The sequence below is a fragment of the Salminus brasiliensis genome, chromosome 20 (assembly GCF_030463535.1).
Source record: "Salminus brasiliensis chromosome 20, fSalBra1.hap2, whole genome shotgun sequence".
Classification (NCBI taxonomy): Eukaryota; Metazoa; Chordata; class Actinopteri; order Characiformes; family Bryconidae; genus Salminus; species Salminus brasiliensis.
The window spans coordinates 17305667-17329947 of NC_132897.1; the positions used below are offsets into that span (position 1 = coordinate 17305667).

Sequence of the window (24281 nt, forward strand, 5' to 3'; positions counted from 1 at the left end):
TCCCTGTGGTTTAGGCAAGGGACGGCCTACGTAGCGTGTGCAGGGGTCATGGCATGACGCAATAAGGATACTGTGGAAATGGCATAGCATCTTGGTTTCTTGCCAGCTGCTTGAGAAACGCTACCTCAAGCCCACTGTGAATGATCTGCTCTATTCTTACACACTCACTCTGATATTCCTCTGCCTTTTGTTCGAATCTGTGTAGAACTGATTTGGATATTTGCGTTCACACAAACAGCTCCACCAGGTCATGGGAATGTCTGGCAAGTTCTGGGTTACTGTGCATGTCTGAAAGAGGCTTTAGTGACTCATATGACTGATCAATCATGAGCAATCATGGCTTTGTAAGGCCTGACTTTAGTAAACATATGATACAACACAGTTCAGTGCTCCAGTTTTTCAACGGATGGTTCTCTAAAGACCTTTTATTTATTAATGAGATATGTGAGGGTCTCTAAAGGCAACCCTGACGGTTAAAGCAGCCTCAATATGGTGTACATGTCCAACAAAACAAAATCCTTTATTTATTATGAATAAATGAACAAAATCTCTCTCTGAGCAACTAAGGATACATATCTAATTAGACTCAAATCTATCATTTAGTCTTTACAGTTTGAACTAGAATATGACATCATTTTCAACCAGAAAAGAAGATTTTAGTTAAAGGCAGGCAGTTAGACAGTTGTGCCTCTCTACAGCTGTGAAACCAAGGTAAATTCACCCAGATCTGTGTGTTTACCTAGTGTAATTTCTCAGTTCTAAAGTGGCACAACAGTCTAACTGCCTGCCTATCAAGTGTGGGGAGATGATCAATTCAAATCTCAGCAAGGACTTAAGGCTTCATTAGTAAAAGATTCCCAGTCTGGAGTGAATTATCTTTATCTTTTAAAGTTGGTATAGCTGAATGTTCTACAATGTGGGTAAGTGACGAGAACATTTTTAAGGTTTAAAGAACTTAGATGCAAAGGTTTTACCAATATATGGTTCATTCTCACATATATCCTTTAAAATATGGATCTGTATAGAACCAAACGTGGATCTTATATGGCATCTCCCAAAGAATCTTAAAGGAAGTTAAGGGATTTGTCTTTTTTTTATTTATTTATTTTCATTTTATTAGATTTTTCACCCAATTTGGACCAGCAATGACTCTCTCGAACTGCCACAGATGCAAAATCACCGGGCAGCCAACGCGCCAGTGTTGATGCACCATCTCTGAGACGGCCAGCTCCGCAGCGAAGTAGTGATGTAGGGAGAGAACTTCATCTACCCAACCTAGAGAGAGCAAGGCCAATTGTGCTCTTTCAGGGCCTCGGCTGCTTTAAAATGCGCGGGATTCGAACCAGCAATCCTCTGATCATAGTGACAACGTCTTATAATAAACAAAACATTTCCATTTGGTTTATGCAACATCATTAAACAGTATCTGATCTGTGCACAACCAAGGTTCCTTATTAAAATGGGTAAAACACCACATAATATAAGACTAAGTCTATTTTAGGAATCTAGCCTATTTTATGTAGGCATTATAGTTTGCTATAATTGGCTCTTTTGTCAAATATTGAAATATGTGCACATTATTTTTTTAAGAAAGAAGGCCACAGTAAGCGCCATTTCTCTAATGACCTCAATTTGCAAGGGGGCACTCATAAATACCAACCATAAATTTACTCTTAATTTGGCCGTGATGGAAGAAAACGCTCACCACTGAGTGCTTTTGAAAAGTCATTGACCGCTTCGGTACTAACCATGGTACCAAAGAGGTGCTGACCTTAGTCAGTCAGCGTCTGTCAGGTGCAAATGCCAGTGGTTGGCACCAGGGCAACCAAATTAACACCAACAAAAGGCATAATGAAGCATCACTGAGCTTGGCCACCACGAGTTTGGCCCAACAGACGGAGACAGAGCTGGTCCAGCATCTGAGAGGAACAAGCAAGTTCTGCCAAGTGGCAAATGACTTACTCAATTACTGAACCAGGGAGACCAAGGAGTGAGCACACATAGACAGCTTTGTTCTTCATTCATCAGGAAAAAAAAACAAAAACAAAGAGCCATTACGGCCCATCATGCCACCCACCTAAGGGACTGTAGTGTATTGTGAACCGTGAGCGGTCTGGCCTTGTTTCTGGTGTTGGCGGAGGTCGTAAGTGAATTAGAACGTCCAGCACAGAACCTTCTGGACAGTTTGTTCTAGGACATTTGTCTTTTCTGTTTGCTGGCGGCACAGCTCTCAGACATAAAGTTTTGTTTGGCTCTTCTCCTCACACACGTGTCTTACCGCTGAATGGCATTAATGGCAAAAAGTCAATATCAAATACACTATATGGACAAAAGTATTGGGACACACTTCTTTGGAAACGGCTGTCACAAAAAAAGTTGTCCTGTCTCTACTGTTAATGGAAAAAGGCTTTCTACTAAATTTTGGAGCATCACAGTGAGGATTTGATTCCCGAACATCCCCAAAAATATTGGATGGAGCACTCCAGCTGGACGTGGCATGAATTCTGATCTGACTGTTCAGTTGATGCATATCGGATCCCAGCACCACATATAGAAGTGGCCCAAATTAGAGCTGAAAATGTCAGATTCTGTATTTTTTTCTGTTTGCACTGATAACACACAACATGCACATGTGGACAAAATTGTGCAGGGTACAATGAAATCTTAAGACTATCAAGGGATTCTAGAGAGAATCATGTGCTGCCCAGTATCAGAAAGCTTAGTCGCAGGTCACGGGTCTTGCAACAGGATAATGACCCAAAACACACAGCTAAAAACACCCAAGAATGGCTAAGAAGAAAACATTGGACTATTCTGAAGTGGCCTTCTATGAGCCCTAACCTAAATCCTATAGAGCATCTTTGGAAGGAGCTGAAACATGCCGTCTGGAAAAGACACCCTTCAAACATGAGACAACTGGAGCAGTTTGCTCATGAGGAGTGGGCCAAAATACCTGCTGAGAGATGCAGAAGTCTCATTGACCGTTACAGGAGTCGTTTGATTGCAGTGATTGTCCCAAAAGGTTGTACAACAAAATATTAAGTTAAGGGTACCATCATTTCTGTCCAGGCCTGTTTCATGAGTTTATTTTTGAAAATAATTCTGTTAAAGCATGGTTCAAAATCAATGTAAAATTTTCATTTGTTCATTTTCATTCAACTGAGGGGTACCAGCAATTTTGTTCATGTGTGTATATGGGCCACTTTTACCAGATGTGTGAATGTAGCCTTTGGGTCCTTTTGCAAAGAAGTTAACTTTGATTAGTTTCTATAATTCAAAAGTGTTTAAATAAACGTTTGCCTGAAATACTATCATTATAATGGAAACATTTTTTAAAGCTAATTTAAGTCACATAAAGTGTCTTTGCCATGCACAGAAGACCAACATGCTAGGCTACGACCAGTAAAATACATCCATGTGGAAAACTGCACAGTTCATATGTTTGCTTTAAACCCATGCTGTCACAATGATGAATGCAGTTTGGTAATCGTGGCTGATTTTCAGACTGCTGTATGCAGTTTCACCACCATGGCTTTTCTTCACATTGTCTTGTTTGAGCTGAATTTTTCACTCTTCGGATTAAAGCCCTTGCAGAAAATGGAAATCGTCCATTTAGCAAGTCTGTGAGAAAGAAGCTAATTAAAAAAAAAAGTGCTAGCTGTGTTGGACAGCAGTTCAGCCTCTTAGCCTTTCTCGTTCAGAGGATGCTAACAGTCGGGGGCCCTATTCCATTCTGGAGAACTGGAGGGAGTCTGCCATATTTTTTTGGGCCTAATGAAACCTAGGAGGATTGGACATGCTCAGAGACGCGTTAAGACACAGGTGGATCTGCACCCGAGATTATGTTAACGTATGCATGTTGAACAATGGCTCTCTCTTTGCAGGCCTCTGCGCCGGAGGAAGGCAGTGCATGAGATCAGTGCTAAGGGCTTAACTCCAATGAGATGAGCTTTAAGGATTAATGCAATTACAATAGCCGCAAAAGCCAAATTGATTTTTCTTTTTTTTTGTCGTTGTCAGGGAGGCGCTGTTTTTGGTGAACTTGTGCTGCTAAATCGCTCATCCACCTTCTCCGTTATGGCCCGTGATCCTTTTGCTAGGGACATGGGCAGCTTATGCGAGGCTCATCTTTTTTTCGGGAAGGGAGGGGAATTAAAGCATGTTGTAAAGATGATTCTCTTTGCTGTTTTAATGCGCCGTGCCATCCGCAGTGCCATCCCCAGCATAATATGAATAGCTGCATTGTGGATAGCTTTTGTCTTTCTAGAGATTGTCATTCTAAAGTCATAGAATGCATTTATTAAGCCTAATTATGTTCTTAATTAGGTTCTGATGTAAAATTAGTGAATATGTGACTTTTGCTGGGGGGTGGAAAACACACTGATTGTATATATAAAAAAAAAATTGATCTGCTTTCATTGGCACAGAGACTGTCCAGAGCCTAGCCTAGCATTGTTTTTAGCTCTGTAACAAGATCATTATAATTATTTTTTTGTAAGTATTCCCAAGGGTTTCACTTTTAACCGATACTCTCAGTGCTTTCTCAGTGCTTTCCAGATGGTTTTCAGAACTGTGCCTCCATGAGCTTAAGGTTAGTTTTAAGCCCACCACCTGCTAGCTTGTCTGACTTTATCTTCCTGGCTTGCTAAATTGTCAGCCACCCTTCCGCAAACACACAGACACAGGCAAAGCCCTGGTCATGATAACTAGCAGTTTGGTGGTGATGTACATCGGTACCAACGGTCCAGAAAACTGTCTACAGACATCAAAAACATCATAATCTGCTGAAGTGGTCACTGCTTCACATCTTTAAGTCCTACTCACACTGGGTTTCGCATGCAAAATTCCATGCATTTCAATGAGATTGTCCGCAAAATTTTAGGTGAATACATTTCTCCAGAGATCTCTTACGTCATGTTTGGTGAACACTTGCTTTCCTGACCAATAGTGCTGCAGCTCTGGCTGTGTGACTTATGACTCTGTCTAAGCCAACATGGAGGAAGCGCTGATGGTTGTGCTTTCTGAACAGGAGATATTAGACAGCTCTTTTTGTGTGCAAAAGGCGGCACAATACATGGTCTTTCAAAAATTGGGATTACCATTACCATTAGATGGTAGTCATCTTTTCTTCTGGGGTTTTTAGTAGTTTTGTCAAACTGCTGAACCAAAATTGTGGCCCCGCTTTAGGCTTTAGGTTTTGAAAGGCATTTGCAAGCAGGCTGGGTTTACATACATTTCAGGGGAGTAAATATAAGGAGGAAATAACATAGACGTATAGAGATTTTCCTTTCAATCAAGATTCCACTTCCATGGACCGAACTATTTAATATTTAAAATCCAGTTTTCCATTCTAAGGTTTGTTTTAAATTGTATAACAAAGTTGAAACTGTTGAATTTCACTAGCGATGAGTAAAACGTATGAGATATGCAATAATAATACATTGAAAGCCGGTACAGTGGTCCTCCACAATATACTTACAGAAGAAAATCCATATTTGCTTTCATTCACCTTTGAAAGATTAGCAGCTAGCGTCAACAGAACAGCTGATAAACGACCACCTGCTGCTGTGAAATGATTTTCTTTCTGGTCTAAATCAAATATTTTGTCACGTTGGGACTGTTATTGTCTCCGACAGTTCCCTTTTCATCCCAATCCCTGAAGCGTTTATAGAAGGAACGGGCCGTAATGGCTGCAATAAATTCATCAGCCGTGATGGACAATTTGTCTGGCATTAGAGTATCATTATTATTTGATTGTTGATTGACCAGCTGCCTGGGGTTATTAGTGGTGACTGGTATCCCATGGCAACGGGGGAACCGAGCTGGCTGGCCGGACGAAGTGGCGGAATTTTAATCAGTGTTTTGCTGGTTGGCAAGGGAAGGCTTTCTTATCCGTCGGAGGCTAGCAATTAAAGACAGACCTTATCATCAGACCCACTGGCCTTATCCCACCCGGCTGCTGCATGACAATGTGGAAGATGAAGAAAAAAAAACAAAAAAAAACAGCAGTAATCAATCCTCCAGCGATAAGAGTTACATATTAATTTTCCTTGGTATTTGGTTCGTAGCCGTGTTTGTAGGTGCTCTTTTCTTGGATTTGATGTCTTTAAAACTCACCTATAGCCTAAAACCATTAGTATACATCTTTAATATATATTTACATGATTATTATTATGGCTTTTGATTCTTTATTGTAGGCATTTTGGCATGTTTCACACATATAAAAACCTACAGAATAATATATATATATATGCCATGTTTCAGTGGTTTGATTTGGTTCTCTGTTGGCGCTTGTATTGATTCTTGGCATCTATTGTTGTATTTTTGATTCCTCTCGAGTGCTCCTCATACAGTACAGGTTTTTTCTAGGTCACCAGTCACAATCCATCAGCCACGTTCATTTGATGTCATGTAACTGACTGGATCACCATGGCAACCAGAAATGCTTTCATGCCAGCGTGCACTTCCTTAGAAATAGACAAAGTCCTCAGAGGGTCCCGAAAATAACACAAAGGAATGAATGCAGCACTGGAAGGATATCGCCTTGTGTGCTCTGAGGGACGTTTCTTCTAAACTTCACTGGCCATGTGACATGTTTTTGAAGGTCAGTTTCCTGGGTATGCACAGTCTATTCCTGACATCACACAGAAGAAGCTTTATTAGTAACCAATGCATGACCCTTCATAAAGGAACAAACTGAGCAAATCCAGAACAGCTACATCGTTTATGTGTGTGTTTCTTGCATCATTTCTCCCTTATTGAAGAAAGGAAAGGAAGGTGCCCGTGCCAAAGGGATGAGGTTTTACTTTCCAGATCAAATCCCATTGCTGTGGGTTGCGGAGACTGATAACCACTGAGCCGTGGGTAGTGCTAATGCTGTACAATTGCAGAGTCTTTGTCTGACGGTCTATGTATGTTTGACATAATCTCGAGCATTGCTTATTCGTATTGATGCACTGGGCTGACATTAATGATTGCTTACAAAGGATACTATATACCTATTTGTCTGTGGACACCCCTTCTAATGGATGCATTCAGCTACTTTAAGTTGCACCCATTGCAGACACAGTTGTGCAAATGAGAGCTTGTCTGATCCCTGTGGAGACATTGGTTTTGCCAATAGAATAGAATTATCTCTGGAGCAGATAAACATGGACCTGTTGGCACCATGCCAACAGGGGTATAAAGCCTGCCAGCATTGAGCCGTGGAGCAGTGGAACTGTGTTCTCTGGGGTGATGGTGCTCCATCACACAAGAGCCTACTAGAAAACCTTCTTCCCTGGACAGTAAAGACAGTTACTCCAACAAGGGCAGCAAAAAAAAATTTAATACCTCAGAAGAAACAGTGAATGAACAGGTGTCCCAATACTTTTGTCTATATAGTGTATATCTAAAATGATGCCTTAAGACACTAAAAAGAACTAATGATCGGTGTAGTAGCCTCTTGGTATTGCCTCAATAGTACTGTCTTTTAACTGCCTTTACTACTTATGTAGAACCTTATAAACTATAGTAATTGGTAATGGTTAAGCTACCATAAAAATTCTACATAATAGTGCAGGATATCATAAATGTGGAAACATTTATGATATCCTGTACTATTATGTAGAATTTTTATGGTAGCTTAACCATTCGAAAAACTATACCCTTCAGGGAAAACCTGAATTTCAGATTATCATCCAAAATCTAGTCCTTCATTATCAGTCATAAACTGGGGAGCTGCTGGTAGAACTGAACAAATTCATGCAGTGACTGTTTTTAGTTTACAAAGAAGTCAACAACCAAACCGGTGTTCTTCTAACCTGTAAATCAGTAACCTTACTGACCAACAATCGCATGACTGCTGACTACTGACTACTGTTTTTATTCTAATGGTGTATAGTGTTTTACAGGCCTAAGCATTCATACTTTTGAGCTAAAAGTACAAAACGATGCTAGCTGTTTTTGCATATTCTAGTGTTAAGACGTTAAGATGCTCTTGACTTGTTAAGAAAGTGTTCAGTATGCTGCTTGCTTTACTGTTTAACAGTGATCTTTGTGCTACAATGCTTTGGAAAACCAAGCCTAGATTAGCCTAGTGTAGTTTCCTCTTGCTGTTCCTTAGCTGAGCACTTGCTGCAGTAGCTGTGGTTTTGTTGTTCTTTAGTCTTGCGAGCCAGACTTCGACCTGTTGTCAGAGAGTGTGGTGCTTTTTCTCTTTTTTGCGGGTCTACCCTCCCTTACCATCAATGTTTCTCCTATAACTGGAAATTTCCAGCTCCCACACCATGCAGAGGGCTAGCATGTGCTTCCTCCAAGTCAACTGCTGCTAATGCAACATCACTGGACAGCTGAACATGCTCGGTGGAGAGCACTAACTGCCAACATCAAGTTTAGTGGTGGTGGTCGAACGAGGGCCATTCTACCATCTTAGGGAATATAACCTGCAGTCTACTAATGACCGGGCCAAAGCCTAGACTGCTGCGTCATGTGGGTGCTCTTCATGTGGGCTAAGTTTTCGTTGGGGCGTCCAGTGTAGAACTTGTTTCCCATGGGAATAATAATGGGAATAAATACAGAATGAAAGTGTATTTAAAGGATGTGCGGATAGCCAATCAGAATAAAGCTCCTGATAGCTGGGTCCAGATTAATGCACAATAGATGGGTGGAGCTTCTGAAGCCAAAATGAGTGGTTCTCTACTGAAACCGAGTTGGTACAATATACATTTCCCAATTATCAACAAATTCTGCCTCGACTCCTGATATATAGTGTACCCCTCATCAGCAAGCTGCCTGATAACTGTATTGTTTTTGCAGTCACTTCCTGCTTTATTAATCTAAACCCATACATCTGAACTGAATGACGTAGTACTCCGTAAGCTGCTATCAGAGCACCCATGCTTTAGCCTATTCGGGGAAAATCTCGGATTACCACGGTGACTGCCGGAGATTGGGATGCTGCTGTTTGATGGAGCCTCGCCCTGAGGTCAGTTGGCATTGATCTGTTATGCAACTGCTCAGGACCCTGCGCTGAGCCCTTCTGCTTGGACTGCATGACCTCAGCGCTGAATCTCTGCCCCGGAGTCCACAACTTACAAATACAGCTAGTGCCTGCTAGCATGAGGAGCGTCTGGAACGGTAAAGGGGTGGAAATCAGGAAAACACGTGAATGGGGGTCGGTACCATGTTCCTATATTGGTATTTGCTGGTTGATGGTATTGGACACCTTCTAGAGGGTGTTAAAGAGTTTATCCTATTTGTGTTGGAGTAACTGTCTCTACTGTCCAGGGAGGAGACTCTTTTTAGATTTTGGAACATTGCTGCTGCATTCAATGACGAGAGCGTTAGTGAGCTCAAGATGTTGGATGATCACCATCCCATCTCATCCCCAACTTGTCCCAGAAGTATTGCATGGATCATCGTCACAGTTCTTCGATTGCTCCACAGCTCAATGCAGTCCTCTAGTCCACACCTAACATACTGGTGCCAGTAGGTTCATGTGTATCTGCTCCAGAGTCCAGAGTTATATATATATATACAACACAACACACACATCAACAAACACTACAGGCCCAATCACTCTTCTGATGAATACGTCCAACTACTGTAAGTTGCATCTACTGCTGACACAGATGTGCAAATGCAAACATACAGCTTGTCTAGTCCTTGTAGAGAAGCATGTATGTATATATATATGTCATTGCTTGTTGGTTCATACTGGTTCATATTGCTTCCACTATTGCAGTTGGCAGCTTTGTGCTTTAAGAGCCTTTTTCCTTTGCTTTTCTTCAGACATAATTTTGGCATTAGGCGCTGAAGTCAATTTGTCTTCTCATAAACAAGATTTACCCCATGGATTCTGACTCTCGGGTTTATGTGCCTCTGGATTAATTATAAATGTTGGCAGCATCAGCAGAGTACATACCAAATCATGTCATGGCAAAGTTACATAAAAGAAATTTCGAGAACAGGGGCTGGAGCCAGTGCCTTGTCAGAAAGGTCAGAATGGCTTGCTGTTGGATTCGTTCTAAATTCACGGTGCGCGGTCGGTAAAGGGGGGGGGGCACTGCTTTTGTTTCAGGGAATAGCTTCCACACGCAAGCTGTTGGAGCTCGTAAACACAGGGCCCGACTGACCTTGCTCCAAGTGTGTTTGTCTTCCAGCAAAAGGCTCCTTTGATGAGCTCCTGACTCAGCTGTTTTATATGGGCCACGCGTTAGGGACTGGCGACCGCAGCCTGGACTCCCTCTAACGATGAATTTTGTCTTGTTTTGAACTCCAATAACAAACTGCCTCTTGTTTTTAGTGGCCTAGAACGGTGAGCTTGGTGGGAGGAAAATAGATCATTCTTTGAATGAATGGTTGTGTTGATGATTCTTATAATTGTGCTCGATTGTAAACACGATAAAGTTGTTTTTGTCCTGTAATTTGCCAAACCTAATTTTAAACTGCTTGCTTAATTCTTAGAGGGCAAGAGATAAACGGCATGGACCAAAGTATTTGGACACGCATCTGAATCAATGAATTCTGAATATTATTCAATCCCATTGCCACAGGTGTATAAAATCAAGCACCTAGCCATGCAGTCTGCTTTTACACACGTCAGTGCAAGAATGGGGTGGTTTACCCACTTCCTACTGGTTTCAATGAGTATTATGCTAGCACTTGTTGTCTATTTAACTTTAATAAAAAAATAAACACTCTCTAAAACCCAGTAAATCTTCATACTGGTTCATATTGATCCCACTTTTGCAGTTTTTTGCTTTGGGGGCTTTTTTCCTTTGCCTTTCTTTAGACATAAATTTCGTATTGGGACGCATCTGAATCATTGAATTCAGGTGTTTTGTTCAGTCTGATTGCCACAGGTGTATAAAATCAAGCCTCTAGCCATGCAGTCTGCCTTTACACACAGTAGTGAAAAAATTGGTGGTTCTAAAGAGCTTGCTGAATTCCAGCATAGTTCTGTATGTAATGTGATGCCACCATTGTTTCAACAAGTCAGTTGGTGTAATTTCTTCCCTCCTAGATATTCCACCATCAACCGTGAGTGGTATTATTAAAAAAAGTGGAACAGCAACTCAGCCACGAAGTGTCAGACCATGTGAAGTTACAGAGCGGGGTCAGGGCCAAGGGCTGAGCTTAGAGCTGCCTCAATAACTGCAGAGCTCCAGACCTGCTGCTGGAGCTGCAAAGGGGAACCAACTCCATATTAATGCCTGTGGATTTAGAATGGGATGTCACAGAAGCTCCTGTAGGTGTCCCAATACTTTTGTCCATTGTAGTGAATTTCTCTCAGAACCACTGCACTGCACCACTGCTACGCCACATTACTATAGCTAAAGTTTCAACGTTGAGTTGTGAGTGTGGAGTGTAGTTAGAACTTTTCAGCTTCAGGATGAACAGACTGATTTACCTCCAGCATTGTTTTCATGTTTGCTGTGAGGGGTTTTAGCCAGACATGTAAGTGTTCTTTAAGCTCCAGACTTAAATGGAAATACTAAAGTATTCAACATCAATGTTTTTTTTTTCTAAAATCTACTAACTAAGTACAGAAAGGAAAAGCACAAGTATTGTGTTATGTAGATATTACAGAAAGCCATCAAAAGTCTCCAGCGCTCTGTTGACTCAATAACTGCAGAGCTCCAGACCTGCTGCTGGAGCTGCAAAGGGGGATTTAAAATGGGATGTCACAGAAGCTCCTGTAGGTGTCCCAATACTTTTGTCTAGAAAGGAAAAGTACAAGTATTGTGTTATATAGATATTACAGAAAGCCATCAAAAGTCAAATTTCAAATGCTCAGAGGACTGCTTAAAGACTAGCACAATTCATTTGGCTATAGTACAAGGACAGGACTGTACAGGACAGAGTTGTACATGTACATGAAGTCTTCAGTTCATTTTCTAAAGAAACCTGTCCAAAAGAAAAGCTGAACAGAATTCACGGCAATCTGCCACATACAAGTGAGGAGAGCACCTTAACACACTGAGCTGAACTCATTCGGCCACATACGAGTATTTGAAGGTGGTGAAGATGGAGGTGTTTCTTCTGGTGGTTCTTCTTCTTCCATCTGGAGATAAATTAACGAAGCTGTAGCATTAGTGTCCTCACTGCAGAAGCGGAGTGGGAGGACGAACGGCAGCATGCATGCTCACAGCTCGATCGCTTGTTCTGCTCAATGTTGAGGCGGCAACCCGGTGATGGCGCCACCTAGTTAGGCCTGGTGATAATGTGAGTCTGAAATGATTCGGACCGTTTTTAGAATTGTAATGAGTAACAATGCAGCACATAAACATCGTAACGGAGTAAACGTAATAAACTCATCCAAAATACGTAGTGAAGTAGGTTTGTAAAAAGTTTTAGTACTTAAGTACAGTAGTACTTCGTTATAGTATGGAATTTGGAGATGGCTGTGATCGACTGAGAGGCTTGTTCATCGTTGTTCTGCAAGTGGTGGTTCCAGGCTTTGTTGCTTTTAAGATTTTACAGCAGGAACTATGAAGTTGCGTCCTGCTAATGTGTTATGGAATGCGCTAAATGATCTGTGTTTTTTATCGGATTAGAGAATACACGACATATGATATTCCCTATCTCTTCCTCTCTCGCGCCCTGGCCCTTGCTCTCCCTCCCCTGAACAAAATTGGTTAGCAGGGTTGAAATTGCCCTCACAGACGGAACTTTTTGATGTGAATATCCATGAGACGCCTCGTTGAACCTGGGAAGTGTGATTCCGACTGACATATATTGACTTTCTGCCTTCCGCCGTGGCTGAAAATTGCTTTTGGTAATGCTCTTATTTGCATCACCCCCCCCCCTCCTCCCCCCCCCCCACACACACACACTCCCCACCCCCTTTTCAATCGAGTAATCCAAAAGGAAATGAAATTGGCTTAAGGACTTGCAGACCTGGCTCAGATAGAACAGTGGCTAAGATACCAGTGAACAGTTTAAGCGGATTAGCTAAAATGTAATGTTATCTAATTAAAGTGAGCCGTGTCCACAGAAATAGGGCCCCAGATGTTTGGTAGTGAGAGGTAGGACAGCAGGAAGGTTGTATTATGTAAGCTCTGTGCTAAAGGGGACCGGGTTGCTTTGCAAGGTGTTATTTTAAGTCTCGCCAAGATGTTTGGTCTTGAGTCGTCAGGTTATCCTAATAAACTTGCTCATGTGGTTTCTGGTGGGCTATAAGCTCATATTGCTTGTGAGCTACACAAGTAGTCTTTGTTCCTTTGTGTGTTTTTTATGCACATAGTGTACATACACTGATCAGCCAAAATATTAACACCACCTCCTTGTCCATTTTATCACTTTGTAGTTTTATAGTTCCAGACTGTAGTCCATCTGTTTCCCTGCATACTTTGTTAACCCCCCTTTACCCTGTTTCACCCAGTGGTCAGGACCCCACAGGACCACCGCAGAGCAGGTATTATTTGGGTGGTGGGTCATTCTTAGGACTGAAGTGATACTGTCATGGTGGTGGTGTTTTAGTGTGTTTTGCACTGGTGGTGCAAGTGGATCAGACGCAGCAGTGCTGCTGGAGTTCTTAAACGCTACAGCATTACTCCTAGACTGAGAACAGTCCACCAACCAGATGTATCCAGCCAAAAGTGTCCTGTGGGCAGCATCCTGTGAGCACTGATGAAGGACTAGAGGATGCTCAATATAAACTGTGCAGCAACAACAACATCTACAAGGTGGACCAACTAGGTAGGAGTGTCTAATAGAGTGGTCAGTGAGTGGACACAGAAAGGTGCACAGAAGAGTTTAAACACTCAAAGTACACTCAAAGTATGCAGACAAACAGATGGACCACAGTCTGTAATGGAGCTGATGGAAGCTGATGGAATAGTCAGTGGGTGTGGGAACAATGAGTTGGTATTAATGTTATGGCTGATTACTACATACCATTTGGTCCCCTAAGCTCCAAGACCAGACATGCTCCTTCCTGTGGAGTTCACCAGCCCTTAAAGTATGTGACTGAATGTGGAGCCATGCTGTTCTTGACCCAATGAGAACATGTCAGATTCTTCTCAAGATGATCCACAACCAAGTTTTTCTTACTTATTAATCAGCTAACATGAAAAAAACACTCAGATCAGACAAAACTCAAGTATCTTCTCAAAGTGGGTGTCTTTTAAAAGGTCTTTCCACCTTCAAGACTCATGATCAAAAAGGGCTTTTCTTAGACCTTAAACAGGACACTGCTGCTCTAGATGGACTGCATTTCAGAAGTAGTAGTATAAAGTTTTCTAGTAATCCTATTTTAGAAACTATTGCACATTATTTGTCAACTATTTGGTTTAGCATTTCTTTTGGAGTCCCACAGGGTTCTGCTATGGGGCCCATAAAACTTGATTGTTAAATGTGACAGTTGAAATTTAAAACTTTTACAATGAAATAGATCATTTAAAAAAATGTACAATTAAAAAATTAAGACAATTAAAAAGGGGGCAGAGCAGGGGGCAAAGTGAGGTCTGCATAGCAGCATGATGTTGTATATCTATATGTGGGCCGGTCACTCTGTTACAGATATCAAAATCTCAGTAAAGCCTAAAGATCTGTGAAATCACAAACGTAAAGCAAAAAAATATTGATTAAACAGATGTCCGTCATTTTCGGTTAAGCATTCTGGACACAAATCTATATATATTATTTGTTTGAAAAAGTGAAGAAAAATTTAATAATATAATAATAATATAAAAGAATAAAATAATTCTATATTTATCTGGAACAAAGTTGGGTTTATTGACAACCAACTAATGTCTAACATTCAAACAGTGATATGGAGCATATCTGAACCTTTTTTCATAGAGAATTAAACAATTCAGTGGTGGGACGTCGGACCAGTGTTTTTTCACAGGTCCAAAGAGAAGTCAATGGGGACTCACAACTTGGCATTGCAGTGAAGTCATATTAAATTACTATAAAAAAAACACAGCAAAATAATCTGAAAAAAAAAAGACTATGGAAACCATGCAGGTGAGTGAAAGGTGGGGTCCGGGACGTTGATATGTGTTCTTGGAGCAGGGTGAGACGAAAGAACTATTATTTGACAAATTGTAACTCAGTATTTCAGCTGAGTATTGTTTACTTGTTTAGCCTAAAGGTATTTGCGCTAGACAAATAAATGGTATGCTTCACTTTTATTATTGAATACTGTCAATAAATTGATAACTTGTCTCTGCTTTACCCATGATGCACAAGGTCATTCCAACTGATATGATATATAGAGGGTATGCACGTTATGTCACAGGTGGTGGGAGTCACTGCGGACATGGCCTGAGTGGCCATTTTGGTGAGAATGCTGCCAACACAAAAAGGGAAAGAGCTGTTGTGCGACTGACTGTACATACAGATTCAGCAGGAATTCAGAGCTTCTTCTTCTACAGAAGAGAAGAGAAACTAAAGGATTGCTGCAATTCGCAGAAACTGTAACTGGAATCCAGGCATTGAAACGTGTGGGAGCTCACTGAGTGGTGAAGTCACGCTCTGAAAACAGGTGGGGAAAACCAAGCCCAGTGTACTTGTGAATTTACCGACATGCTAAGTTCAAGAAACTCCACTTTGTGTTCTCGGATATGAGGCTTTGTTTGATTTTAGCCTCAGTTAGCTGGACGTTTCTGGCTACACATCGCTTTCCATGAACCAGTGGTTCTTTAGTTATTTGGATGGATCACTGTCAAGTTCAACTGTAATTAACTCAAGCAGATAATCGCTTGTTTCAGTCCCAGGCTCAGCCGTTTTCCCTAATAAGCGCTGCAGAATGTTTTGCCTCTCAGTCCGACTAAAGGAGGCGTGTTCCAGTGGGAACGTGGCGTCAGCGCATACCATTACATATATTACACATGTGATGCATTACAGTAGTAGCAACAACAGTAGACTGATCATTCACATCTTAATCTCACCTACATTAGGGGAAAATGATAGGACAAAAAAGCCATTTTCACAATAGTATTTAAGTACATAGTGAAAATGCACTAGAGGTTTCCAATTGGGGGGGGGGGGTGTATATACGTGCATACCCTCTATATATCATATATATATGTATATCAAGTCAAGTGGGTTTTATTGTCATTTCAACTACATACACAGTGAAACGAAACAACGTTCCTCCAGGACCCTGGTGCTACATAGACACAGTGCATACAGAACACAAGTGCAGACAGACAACACAACACAGTACAGACAGAGAATAATAAATAAATAAATAAATATATTTATATTTATATATATATATATATATATATATATATATATATATATATATATATATATAACTTAGTGCTGTCTAAGTACTGACAATATTCAAGCTATGCTCAGAAAAGTGGATAGTTTATCAGCATAGTACATCATGATACCAATAAAATATCGTATTGCCCACCTCTAGACCTTCAAACTGCGATAGAACATCACCACCTTATGAACTGTGAGAGGCTTTAGTGTGGTACTTGGGAATTAGTGTGTTCTTGAGCGCTGTGCTTTGACATGCTTGAGAAATGGGACACACTTGGACGCTTACTGGAAAGCACATGCACACACAAGTACCCAAAACCACAAGTGTGAACTTCAAGCCGGGCTGAATGCGTCTGGAGCCGTCCTGAGTGCGTCCAGCAGGCTCCATTTCCTGCAGTATTTGCCGCAGCATCGTAGGAAGCTGAAGTTGACCTCCTTCATTTTCACTAAACTTCAGAGGCTACCGAATGTTCCACTGAAAGTCCTTTTGTAATGATAGCAGCCATTCTGTTTGGCAAGGACGCAGCCAGTGTGTGGAAATGATGGCCATTCTGCCAAGAATTCTTAAACCTTTGTTTTTAGAGCTAAAAGAAACCCTCATGCTTCAATAACACATTAAGAGTCTCCAACGGGTGACTCTCTCTGAATACCAGGAAGGGTTGTTGTCTCAAGGAGAATGATCAATTAGCTGATAGAGGAAATGTTTTTTTTTTCATCTTTTATCAAAAGGTAATTTCTACTTGTTGGTATATCATTTTCTTTCCTGTAATTGTTGTGCAGCTCAGCGGGGAAAGCGCCAGTACAGGACAGAGGACAGGCGTTTTAGCTCTCTGCTAAAAGCGTTCTAGCAGGGCGCCCCACAGTTTGATGTGGAAATGCCATCTCAGGGCAAAAGGCATCTTAAAGATTTCTACAAGAAATAAATGAAAATTTCCCATGTGACCTACTACTCTAATGGATACTATATATGTAAACAAACCCCAAAAATGTACATTTTCATAAAATGTGACACAGTGCCACCCTTTAGTTTTCTTGTTGCGTACTGAAACCTTGAAGATCCGCTGACCCTGTTGGCTTTCTTTTCCACTGCAGTGTGAAATGGTTACTAAAGCCGTGCCATATCGTTCCACGGCAGTTAGGGAAGTGCACAACGTCTCTTAATAAATATCAAGCGTCGGTTTCGCTGTTTAGTCCTGCACTACAACAACAAAGCTAATGTATGTACCTACCTAACGTTAGCTCACTTACTGAAGCCGTAATTCATTGTTAGCATTGTGTAATCTGCATGCATAAATTGAATTGCTTTCATCGCAAAGGAAATGATGCTTTCCACCAAGCAAGCTGATATTGGATGAGCCCAGGGGCCGGCCCTGCTAACGCCATGCTAGCGATTACAGTGAAGAGTTTGTAATGTAGTGGGTGATTAGAATATGGATAAAGGGGATGGACTGGGCCCTATGTGTAACCCCAAGTATTAGCTGCAAGGTTTTCCCCATATTCTCCTTTAGTATTTCACTTGAAGGTCTTTTCTGCATGGAATCAGTCTGACGTGGATATTGGACAGTGGACAGTGTAATTTAGTGTTTATACAAGAGCATAAACACAAGGTGAGCGGTTGATCGTTCTGACTATAATGCTATGATCGGAATTGGATGAGACCTGTAACCGACTCAACCGATCACTCTAATGATCAATGCATTGCTAAGGTGATACAAATATAGCCAATCAGCAGATCTCTTGGTCATTAAGCCCTCCCACTGAACCGTTCTGTGGCCCCAAGTGCGGTTAGGTAACAGCGCTGAGAAAACGAGGTCGGCATTCTGTGCCAAACCATGTTCATGTGGAAAAGCAACAGAAGCCTCTGAACTGTTCGGCCTTGCAGTGGAAAAGCAACCCTGCACTTCCTTCAGAAAATGAACCACCCAGAAATTTGTTGCGGTCACAAATGCTTTGATGTTCTACAATATAACAGTTAAAAACTCTCACTTTTACTATCAAGTTACACTGATGCTAGCTGAGCAAATCTCCAGTGAACATTTTGGGGTTTTGGGGAAAAATTTATTTATACTTGCTTGGGTAATTTGGTCAACAAAAAAAACGTCAAAAAACGTCAACATCAGCTTCTTCTTCTTCTTCTTTCACTTAGTTAATCAACATATGAAAGTACACATGAACAAGCAAATTTGATTCACTGACCCTAAAAGTTTTCAGGGTGAATATATCCGAAAATTGTCGTCATCCGGATTAAATTTCAGCGTTAGACTCTGAATGAATGAATGTTCATGCGTTAAGATTAGATTCGCCCTTATCATTTGATCAGAGAAGAAATGAAGGGGGGGGGGTGGCTGGGATTCTTCTGTCCCAAGTTTGCTGGGGCTGCGTACTAAGGAATTGTAAGAAGCAGCTGAAAGATCTAGTCAGTAGTTGTGGGTGAGAAGGGCCAGCTGTTGGTATAGTGTGATTGAGGCTGTGAGTAAAATCCTATGAAATCTCATGAAGTTAGCTTGGAGGGGGGTGGGTCTGGGCTTAATTCAGAGAAACACTGACGAAGGGAGGTGCCTACCTGATTACCCCTGTGAAGAGCTTGCAGCACAGTGGGTGATTTGAATATGGATGAAGGGGCTGGACTGGGCCTACGATTGATAATTCAGCTCTTACTATTATGCTTATTGGAATTTCATTGGATTACCCCTTCTGTCCCCAGCTAACCTCAGTTAGTGCTGTAATTGAAATAATGCTGAAGTAGAGAAAGGGGAAACTGCTCTTTCCCTTTCATTTCCCTTTCTGCGCTGATCACGTTAAACACAATACATTATAGGATGGCGTCTGAACCTGGCTTTTGGGTCAACACGTTTCTGTGTTGAGAAAAGAGATGAAGCTCAAGTTTAAAGTCTTAAAATCTTTTTTTACCATTTGTCAGAAATACACTGTATGGACAAAAGCTCCTTTATTGAGATTCAAAAATCAAGAATCTTAAAAAAAAAGAGTTTCTCCAACTGCCTCTAAAGTCCAGGGAAGGAGGCTTTCTACTAGATTCTTCAGAATTGCTGTGAGGATTTGATTGCATTCAGCAACAGGAGCATTAGTGAGGTCAAGGTGTTGGATGATCACCAACCCACCATCTTATCCCAAAAGTATTGGATAGAGCACCGTCATTCCAGAGATCACAGTTCAACAGCTGTTGAATGCATTTATTAGAAGGGGTGTCCACAAACATTTGGACGTGGTTTCTGTTTGTCTTTACAGTGTTGTGGAGCGCTCAGAGTGAACCTCTAATGGTGCTGTGTGATAAAAATATAAAATAAAAAGCCTGAATTCTTCACTTTGTACTTCTCTCCTGTACTCCCTTTTACAGCAGAACAAATGAGACGTGGGTTTGGTCAATTAAGAAGTGCGTTTTTTTTTTCTCCAGACAAAAGAAAGCTATGTTTAGCCTTAAGGAGGTATGAACGATTTCTTTTCAATCCTTTCATTTCTTTCCTCCCTCTCCTTTGGTAGGAGATCTTGAGTCATGTTTTATTCATGGCGTACCCAGCCCCTGGCAGCCTAAGAAATGTTTCAGTTAAGTGAGATCAAATTTGTTAAGTCATTTGTTAAACTGTTAGATGGGATAACGCATTTGGAATTTGCATGCTGGGCCCCGATGCTGCCAGTCTCGTGTTTTCATCTTTCCGAGGTGTCAAAGAGCACCTATGCCTTTGCGATAGCAAGATGTTCGGCTGACAGCTTGAATAATACTGGAGAGAACTATTAGCATGCATTAGCTTCAGTAAGGTAAGAAAGGCCTAAAAATATTTTTTAAAAGTGTGACTTAACCCTTTAAACCATTGGTTAAGTACTCTGTACTCAAAGTGCCATTGATCCTAATGCAGAAGCTATTGTGATTAATCTGGTCAGAGATTGGTCTAGCATGAATCATTGTCTTGTTGCATAACCCAAAGCTTGAGCTGCTAGAGCAGAACTCATGGTTACATCTGTTATGGCAAATCACCCAGGCCATAAAGAAGCAGAGCATCTCCAGACTTTCATCATACCATCACCACGTGAAATGTGTGTTAGCTTTAAAACTGATGTATCAGGACCCTTGTGTACCAAAAACATCTGACCCCATTCACAAAGGAGCAAAGCTCTATTATGTCTGATCTGGTAAAGGATCGGTCTAGCATATTATATGGAGACCCACTTTTGGACTTTTGGCCCACTTTTCGAGTCATCGTCTTGTTGCATAACCCAAAGCTTGAGCTGCTAGAGCAGAACTCATGGTTACATCTGTTATGGCAAATTACCCAGGCCATAAAGAAGCAAAGCATCTCCAGACTATCATACTACCATCACCATGTGTTGCGGAATAGTGTGTTAGCTTTAAAACTGATGCATCTTGACCTGTGTGTCCCAAAAACAAGAACTGTGGCTCAGTTCACAGACCATTATTCTAAATGCTTGAGCATCATCAAGGAAGTTTTTGAAAAATGTGAAATGAGTCTTTACGTTCCTCTTGGTTAGGAGTGGTTTTCACCTTGCAACCCATGCATACAGTTTTTGTCCAGTCTCCGAGGCAAGCAAGGCTTCAAGGCATCTTAGATAGCAGTGTTTGTCCACATTTCCATGTTAATGATTGTCTCTCATACTCCAGTATCCCAAATCATTCTGTTATAGGGATATCTCAATCCAATCCAGTGACTCTGGATCAGAGGGCGATCCAGGCGTTTGTAAATGAATCAGGTCCGATCCTTAGGTTTGCTATAGCAGAGTGCCATCTGACGTCCTCTAGGCAGCATTAATAGACATGATCCTCAGCTTCTGGAGACACACCTCATTTATTTTTGTGTCATTTGAGTGAGCAAAACAAAACAGAGCTTTATTTTAACTGATGAGTGCTAATTCGATCTCCATTCCACCTTAAATAGTGCCACAGTTGCAGTGTGTACATTTCAACAGCAGAACGTCACTGCTGCATGATTTAAGGTGGAACGAAAAGTTTGGGGAAGAGGAAAACTTTAGCTTAGGGTTATCAGGAACAACAAACAGCTCACAGCAGTTAAAGAAGTAGTTAGTTAGTTAAAATGTCAGAAGAGGAGGATTTAAACTCTTGACTCTTCCAGAAAACGTCACTTTCTATTTTCATTGTCTACACTGCCACAGTCACCCACTTGTTGTGATGCGACAAACATGATCTTCATCTTCATTACTTTTGAATTAGAAACCAAGCTATGGTGGAAATGCTCTACCAGTGAGAGAACCATGCTCCTTTTTTTGGTTCTAAACCAAGAAGGCTAATACTAATGCACACACACTAAGTGATGTAACTGCAGAGTTGTCAAGGAACTGGGAGCTGAATGATTGTGTAGGCCAGTTGGACTGGACTGGACTGTACGATATTAAACACTGTATAGTTAAAAACATAGCTACCAATTTACCAACTTAGTCTGATTATAGAAACTGTTGCAAAAACTGGTGTTTACTACAAAGACCAGATTTGTCTTGGCACCAAAGTGGTGGAACAAACTTCCCCTGGGTGGGAAGCAGACTGAAAACCCACCCTTTTCCCGGAGTACTTGCGTGAAGTGTAGTGTTGAGTATTCTGGTCTCCATACTGACTTTTGTGTTTAGTAGTATCTAAGCTTAGAGCTATCTTTTGGATCCTACTCTATACAACCTAGTTAAGAATATTTTCTGAGTAAACAGTGAAGCAAGTTGTAAGTACCTGAATCAGGTACGTAAGAAACGAGGGCCGTCTGGTGGATTTTAAACATCATCATTCTGTCCAGCACTAAGCAGAATAAATACAAACCCACAGAAATACAGAACAAAACCTAGGTTAGACGCACAGGGCTGTGAACCTCAAACAAGGCCTGGGTTAGTTCAGGTCCACCAGCAGCTCTCCTGATTGGCTCTAATGAAGACTGATTAGATAAACTAAGTGTTGAATGTCTATTAGTGTAAGTCGCTTTGTATAAGAGCATCTGCTTAATGCCTTAAATGTAAATGGATCGGGGGTAAAAGACCTTGATTGGGACATGTCTAATCTGTTATGTTCATACATGAAACATCAGAGCATACAAGAGTGAGAGTCATATTGTGGTATTCGTTTGGATCCTGTGTTATGAAATTCTTGAAGCAGAACATATTTCCAACCTGCTGTGGTTTTCTTGAAATTGGAATTGCTGAAGGACTGGGTTTTGTGGATTGATTAGGAGATGTTTCTCAACCTGCCCTGCACATTTTAGTGGACTTCAGTGTCTTGAACACACCCCCTGCAACTCTGAAAGGGCTTGTTAATGAGGGGATTAGCTGAATCAGGTGTGTTGGCCTGCAGGACACGATGCCTTCAGGACCAGAGTTGAGAAGCACTGGTCTTAGGAGTTAAACTAAGTGACTTATTCTTTGGTTTTTACAAAGTGATGAATTCTTGGCTTCAATCTCCAAATATGGCCCAGATCTACTCATATCAGTCTTGGCCATATTAAAAAGAAACCTACAAAATGGGCCAGCAGACGTTCAGCTTTCCACAGCTGCTTCTTTGGATTTTAATTCTTTACAAATTCCTAATTTAAAACACCTGTTTAAATCCATCATGCCATCAGGAGCTTCTGAATGAAAGAATCAGGTGGACCCGATTAGAGCTGCTGCCATTAAGCCATGCATTACAGCATTTAGTCACACCCTCTGGTTTTATGGCGTCATATCACATTACTATCTCCAAACCTTTGGCCTGTAGTGTACTTTCTACCTGTTGCGGTCTGGAGGGTTTACCTGACCAAACGCCTCTATGTGCATCTAACTCACTGAATCGTTCAGCTGCTTAGTTGGAATTACGCGCTAAGCAAAAAAAGGGATCTGTATAGTACTGAAAAGGGCAGCAATAGTGGAACTCTTCTTGTTCATATGTACAACCCCCTTTAAAAGGGTTCTATAAAGAGACCAGAACCAGACAAAGAACCATATAAGCAATGCAATAGTTTTAGTTGACTTGGTTCTATATATAGTAGAGCCACTGCTTTTGCAAATGAACTCTTGCATGGGTATGAAAAGGAAGGCTTAACCCAACCCCAAGACTTGAATTGAGAACCGACCTGAATAGGCCCAGTTGGACTGGTCATTTAAAAACCTCAAGACAATCCAAACCCGCTTCTCCAAATGCAACTATAGGCTATACGTAGAGAGAGAGAGAGAGAGAGAGAGAGAGAGAGACTGGGGGATAAGGAGGGACCACAAGTTTTCCCACTAATATCTCATTAAATGCAGTTATGCAGATGCATCATAGACAAGAAAAAGCAACCTTTCAGAGGATCGCTGGTTCGAATCCCGGTCACGCTGCTAGCTATCGGTAGCCGAGGCCTCGAGAGAACCCGATTGGTCTTGCTCTCTCAGGGGGTGTAGATGGCGCTCTCTCCCCGCATCCATTTGCTGCGGTACAGGCTGGTGCGTTGCCGCTTCCCTCCATTGGCGGCAGTTCGAAAAATGAGCAACTTGACTGTGCACACGTCAGAGGGAGCGTGTGTTGGCATTTAGCAGACACTTCGATCCAGAGCGACGTACAAAGGTGCCAAGTCATTCACTCTGAATATCCAAAGCTAGTGTTGATAGACCCTGAACTCGAGAAGCTTTTGAGCTCTGCCAACAATAAGCCACACAGTAACCCTAGTGCAACCCTAGTTTCCAAACTATGCAAAACCTGTGGAGAAGAGTAAGAATGAGAGGTCATGAAGACTGTTGAGTTACAAATTCTCATAAATGGATTTAAACTTGAAATATTTTGCAAAAATTAACCTAAATGTAAATGATGAAAAACGAAACAAGCTTAAAGTTACAATATAAGAATGTCTGACTTATCTTATTATATCCCCATATATCTCCAAAAAAATGGCTTAAACCTTCTACACTTCTAATGGTCTTTTTCCATTTTGGAGCATTTCTATTGGTTCATTCATCATGACTCAATTTTGATACAATGTAAAAAAAATGTTTGTTTAAGAGCAGCACCTGTGTTCTGCCTGTAAACCACTATAAAACAGCAGAAATAGGGTGAGGCTCTATGTCGAATGTGCATCACTGTATTTTATTTTTTTAAG

At 41.3% G+C, this 24281-nt stretch overlaps 1 protein-coding gene across 1 annotated transcript in view; it reads left to right on the forward strand.

Annotated features, from left to right (window-relative positions):
• The window catches only part of rasgef1ba (RasGEF domain family, member 1Ba), a 118818-nt gene that overhangs the window by 37180 nt on the left and 57357 nt on the right, over positions 1-24281 (forward strand). The gene's annotated exons all lie outside the window — the stretch shown is intronic.